This window comes from Acanthochromis polyacanthus, chromosome 1 (assembly GCF_021347895.1).
Source record: "Acanthochromis polyacanthus isolate Apoly-LR-REF ecotype Palm Island chromosome 1, KAUST_Apoly_ChrSc, whole genome shotgun sequence".
In the NCBI taxonomy this organism is placed as follows: Eukaryota; Metazoa; Chordata; class Actinopteri; family Pomacentridae; genus Acanthochromis; species Acanthochromis polyacanthus.
In genome coordinates, this window is record NC_067113.1 from 24016665 (window position 1) to 24023097 (window position 6433).

The 6433-nt window shown below is 36.8% G+C and overlaps 1 protein-coding gene across 4 annotated transcripts in view; it reads right to left on the reverse strand.

Annotated features, from left to right (window-relative positions):
- Nucleotides 1–1539, reverse strand: part of fermt2 (FERM domain containing kindlin 2) — a 41652-nt gene extending 40113 nt beyond the window's left edge. For 3 of the 4 annotated variants that reach the window (XM_022215020.2, XM_022215012.2, XM_022215006.2), the window contains exon 1: nt 1322–1538. The gene's annotated coding sequence lies outside the window, so the exon portion shown is untranslated. Of the gene's footprint in view, nt 1–1321 lie in introns of all 4 variants that reach the window. The other variant, XM_022214998.2, reaches the window with a different exon arrangement.
- Nucleotides 1540–6433: the final 4894 nt, after the last annotated feature.

A 6433-nucleotide genomic window follows, 5' to 3' on the forward strand; every position in this document is an offset into this window, starting at 1 on the left:
ATCCAAGAAACAGTTATTTCTTTGTGCTGATACAGACTATAGTGATATTTTATACATTGCTATGGACATTTAAGTGTTTTGATGCTGCTTCAGGACTATTTTGAATGGAAAAGAAAATGAAATTGGTACTTTAAATCAAGTAAAAAGGGTATTAGCCATAATGCAGCCTTTTTGATCCAACACTGGTGCATGGAAATGAGTGACAGTTGTGGTAAATGGGCACATTAATGAGATTTAACATTAAAAAAACAGGCAAAAAATCTAACAAGCTGGTGTTACATCAGTGCTGTTACAGATTATATTGACACTTGAGAGATAGCTATGGATATTTAAGTGTTTTGAAGCTGATTCAGGACTATTTTGAATGAAAAAAATTGGAACTGACACTTTAAATCAAGTAAATAAAAGGTAGCAGCTAAAATGCAGATGGTTTGATGTATGGAGATGGGTGACAGTTGTGGTAAATGGGCACACTAATGGGATTTAACTGGCAAAAAATCCCAGAAACGGTTATTTCTTTGGGCCTGATACAGATTATATTGACACTTTATACAGGACTATGAATATTTAAGAGTTTTGAAGCTGTTTCAGGATTATTTTGAATGAAACTGACACTTTAAATCAAGTAAGAAAGGGTAGTAGCTAAGCAGGCTGCTTGATCCAACAGTGGTGCATGGAGATGGGTGACAGTTGTGGTAAACGGGCACACTAATGCACATTTCCCCCTGAAGAATGACTAAGAAAGGAATGAAGGAGGGCAAAATGATCTGTTTGACCATCATCCTGCCTCTTTGCTGGGAAGACGACGAGCCCTGTTGCGCCAAAAAAAAAAAAAGTTACATTACAGCGCAATCTGTCATTCTTTTATGTGAGCTTGTCTGCTGTGGATTGGCCTGGCTGATCAAAACCACCGTCTGATCAATAAAAATAAAAAATAAACAGCCGAACAAAGGCTCCAGGCCCGCGGCTACAAGTTCACCGGAGCCCTTAGCTACCCGTTCTGTGCGCGAACGTGCCGGTTCACCTGTTAAAAATAACGGTAAAGGCTCTGAGAACACAGGCTGAGGGGTTAATTATGTAAGCAGAGTCCGTGTAACAACTCCCCGGCTGCATGCACACACTCAGTCGTTCGTTAAAAAGGCGCTACTTGACTAAAAAGTGTATTTTAAAAACAGCGAACGACACTTTAAAATTAGCTTAAAAAGTTGCTAACGGTCGCGATTGTTACGTGTAGCTTTAGCAACAAGGAGAGGGGAAAAAAAGCGCGTTCATATTTCATAGCGGCGAAAAAGCTTTGAGGGCGAACATTTAAATCACTCACCTTCACAAAGACGAGGGGAAAAAACACACTAAAACAGTCGACTACACGGTGCAGAGCAAGTCCCCCTTCTTTAAATCATGTAGAAAGTCTTTTGAAGGCGGTAAAAGCGGGGAGAAATCCGTGGAAGAACTCGCAGAAGAAGTGAAGTATCCCAAACAGTTTTCCTGCAGGCTTCGGCTTAATGGAGTCCAGCCGTCCCTCTTCCTCCCTCCCTCTTTCCAGCAGCGATCACGTCACTGCTCCAATCCCACTTTTCCTTTCATACTGGGAGCTTCACTGGTCGCCTACTGGTCCCAGTGTCACCTCACAGCACTCACGTTCACGCTGAAGGCTTTCAAAGCGCCTCTGAGTGACTTATTTGTGGGTTATTTCTCTGTTTTAGACGCCAAAAATTCATTCTTTTGGGATTTTTCCCCAGAAGTTTGATGAGATCACCACTCAGATCATTTATGTAAGAAAAAGAAGCAATGCAACAGAGTCATTCCATCTCATTTCAACAAATCTGAGGAAATTTTGTTGCATGACCTCCTCTGATCATCTCCAAACTTTTTTTTTAACTATCCCAACATAAGAATAGATTACTTGCAAAGTTTTAACATCATATGATTGCTATTTGCTAAGTTATAAAATATTTAAATCCCTATTTTTCCACTCGGAAATTGATATGTTAGGTAGAAAGGCTTGATTTAGGAAGATAATACTGGGAACTGACTGATGATATAGACTTACAAGTGATCTGAAGGGTTCAAACACCTTAACAATAGAGCAGGAAAAAAAATTTGGAATGAATATACCCATTTCTCTGTGGTACAGGGCAATTTAAAAATTTGGCGAAAATGGCATTTTTCAAGAATTTAGGCATTTTTTTCACAAATTTTAATAAGTAACAAGGTTCATATGTTATAAAAATCTCAAAGTACCTTAAAAGTTCTCTCTAACCTAAAAATATCCAAGAGCTAGCTAGTCTCCTTAGACCTCAAAACGATGCCTATTTATGAAACAGACTGAAAAACACCATACATATATTGGCACAGAAACCAATGTGGGACATGGAGTAGAAACATGAAACTTTGTCTGTATAACAATAAACATCCGAATAATTGATATCTGAAGTATCAACATTGTTTCTTGAATCCTTCATGGCCAATTTAACCAAGAAATGCACTATGTTTTATAGGCGTTTTTTTAGGAATTCTAACTAATATATTGCAGTTAAAATGAGTTATATTGCCTTAGGTCCCATGTAAAACATGTAATTTGTCCCCAACTTATCACACCACTATTTCTGTCCTTTGAACTGCTTGAATTTCTCTGAAATCAGGCCATCATCTGCACCAGATATGTGGTACTGTCCACCACGGCGTGTTGAAGGAGCAGTGATTGGACAGAGGATGTGGGCTGTAGGCACCCACACTACGTCATCCTTTCTAGGCCATGTGAACTTCTTGCTGGGACCTTTTGGGTGCATGAATTTCACTTGCAAATCTTCAAATTCAGCTGATAAGTCAAATACGATACCGAGGCTGTCCTGAGAATGCAGTCTGGGAGTGATGCCATTTCTTTACTGTATGAAAGAAAAAACAATGTCTATATAATAATTAACTTCAGATATGCCCTTTGTAACTTATACTACGATGCTGATGCTTCAGATTCATCTTTCATCTTTAGTTGGTCATGTAAATGGTTCCTAAAAACAAAAACGAGGATCAAAATGTATAGTAAATTGATTCAGCAGTTGCTCATCTTTGGCACAAGAAACAAATATGAAAGTAAGTTCACACATACTTCACACATACTAGTTCCTCCAAAAAAAATTTGAACCGCGTACCATGTATCCCACATGCACTTTTTAATGCCTAAAGTTAGGCTATTTTGGGTCTACACCTGAGTTCAACAGCCTATAAATCAATAAATAAGCTTTATTTTAATGTTTTAAAACTTTTACCTTATGCAACTTTCATTAGTAAAGAAGAAAATTCATTCTTTCAATGTCTTTTCACAAGAATAAGTCCTAAAATAGAGGCATGAAAAACCCAAAATAAAGTCGCCCATGAAATAATAAGGATATTTTGGGAAATTCCACAGTCCAGTATTTTTTTATTTTCATTCATTTCTATACTTTTCTCACCAGAAGGGTAAAAGTTTTGGAAGGGGAAAAAATTCTGACCATGTAAAAGGAGTATAAATTGCTTTTTTTAGTAGTTTAAAACCCTAAAATCATAGGCGAGGATTAAGTTTGGACTGACTATGGGTATTAGATTAGATCATTACTGCTTATACTGTATGTTTATAACCATAATACTTTGCATTTGTTCATAAAATTACCCAAATAAAGCCCAAAAAAAATTTTGGGAGGATCTGAGAAAGTGGTGCAACAAGCATTTGTTGAATTGACATGGAATGACTCAACATACTTTATAAAAAGTTCAGATGTCAAACTTGTGGATTTATAACTGTACGAGGCATAAAAATCCCCCTAAAAAGGACCCTATAATAAATCAGCTGAAATAAAATAAATGTTCAAATCTTAAATTTATGAAGAAAAAATATATATAAAAGTCCAGAAACACATTTAAAAAATTTCAGATATCAGGTCAAACACATAAATCAGATAAAACAGCTTTAATTGATAAAACACATACAAAATAAAATAAGGGCTTGTTACCAATGTACACTGTAGGAAAATACTGCTTGTGATTTAAAAAAAATAAAATAAAACAAAAAGATGAAATAAAATCTTCATTCAGCCTTCTGTCAGTTTCTATTCGAGTAAAATCGAACTAGTTTACGCTTGTCAGTCATTGATGGAATGTCTAAAAGTAAAACATCTACAGCAAAAGTTAAATATTAAATAGCTTTAGAAACAACAAAAGCATCAAAATGTACTTAAAAGTAAAAGTACTCACTGTGCAGAATGGCATTTTAATGGAATTAAACAGCACAATTATTGATGTATTAATGTATTCATCACTTTAATCCTTTAGCTCCTAAAGTTGGGACCAAGTTTAACAACTTCAGGATAGTTTAATCTACTTTTTAAAAATTATATTCTGCATCTGTAAAGTAATTAAAGCTTAAAAATAAACGTAGCAGATTAAAACGTTCAATATTTGCCTCTGGACTATAGTGAAGTTGAAATAAAAATGGAATTTGTCAAAACAAGTATGTCAAAATTGCACTTAATCAAAGTGACTGAGTATATGCACTTCCCAGCTCTTCTGACAAAATTACACTATGTTTTCACTGAAGACAAGTAAAACAATCATATATTCAGTAGATTTTTATATTTCTAGCTATTTCACTCACTGTTTATGGATTTAAACAACAGAAATCTGTTATATTTAATGATTTGATGTGATATTAAATCTTATTCTGGACCTTAACAAGAACAAAAACAAACCAAAAATATAGAATATTTACCATTTACATGGAAGATACTGGCTTAATTTTAAAAACTTAATGAGAATTTTATTGTCATACATAAATGACAGAACAGAAAGAAAAAATAAAGTCAGTCTCAGGCACAAGTGAATGTAACAGGAGGGACGATTTTGAGAATATTTTACCAGTATTTTATTACAGATTTTCCCATATTTAAACCCTTTACAGTAGAAAATTCAGCAGTTTGTGTCTGGGCATGCAGTTAAGATCTCAAGCTGCCTTTTATGGCAATAGTGCTGCTGAGCTTCTATCTGCAACCAGGGACCTTTAGTTCCTCAGCTCTGGGAGTTACTGCATGAAATAACACGGAATTTAAGAAGTTTCATTGCTTTTGCAGGCTTAAAAACTTCTAACATTTCCATCATTTTCTTGCTCGTGGACTTTTTCATTTAGACTTAAAGACCCAGTGGAAGAGTATTTAGCATAGAAATTAGCCAAGGAATACAGACATTTATAGTCATTCCTGACACTTTACATATATTCAAGGAATATGCTGCTGCTGATCCAACTTCTCTGCATACTCTTTAGGGTTTTAAGGCAAAGAATTCCATTATATATCATATTTTTTTCTAACAAGACGTATGCAGAGCTGCAGAAAAATAACAAAAAGTGCTGATGTTTAATAGATTGGAATAAAAACACTAAGAGACAGAAAATAAACTGCATCAAAATGAATAAATGTACGTAATTATTTGGACTAATTTCACTTGCTCATTGTTTACTTTGATTTACTGATGTGTGCTGGTCAGCATCATCCCTTCACGCATCAATGGGACATTTTCTAATGGAGCTTCAGTATCTGTGAGGATGGCAGTAAACTGAGCATAACACTGTCTGCAAGCTGCTGCTCACGTCTCCACCGCTGCAGATGAAAGATATACATGCGTTCAATCAAGTGATCACACAAATGATAAGTCAGGGGTGAAAAAGTGCAGAGAGAGAGAGGCAGCCGTCTCCTTTCTTTCCAGAGCAGCAGCACAATGCACACTCCAACACACACTCTCTGCAGTAAAGACCCATGAATCATCATGAGTTTCTGGCTCAGTCTTCACGGTGAACTCACTCAGCTCAGGAATCTGGGCCTTCAGACTACGGATCAAAGCGATTTATAACCTTTCTCTCTCTCTCTCTCCACGCAGCTCCCGACCCCCTCGTCAGTGTCTGGCAGCCGACCCATTGCCTTTTATAGGCCGTGTTTTAATTGCAGAGTAAACATTTGAGTCAGTCAGATGCAGCGCAGGAGAGAGTCGGATAGAGGAGCTGGCTCTGCTGCTGCTGATGTGGATGAGGACGGAGGAGGTAGAAAGGAGGAGAAACAGGGAGCAGGGAGGTGGAGGAGGTAAGGAGAGGTGATTCAGATGTGCATTTTTTTTAGTCTGGATTATACATTTTTTTGCGTTTTCTTCCAGTTTAACAGCATTGTACAAGAGCACAACTGATCAGTCGTGGATATATTTAAGCACTTTGTCATGTGTCAAAATATCTCATTCAGTTGAGGGTAATAAATGGAAACAGGAGCACTGGACAGATGGTCACTATGGGGGCTTTGTTCCAGGATAACCAATAGATGACTGACCTCTTCTGGCCAAACACAGAACAGCAGGGCTTTATCCATAATTTATGAAGCACCTCTGATGTAACTGGTCCCATCTGTGAGCCTCGCCTTTGCAG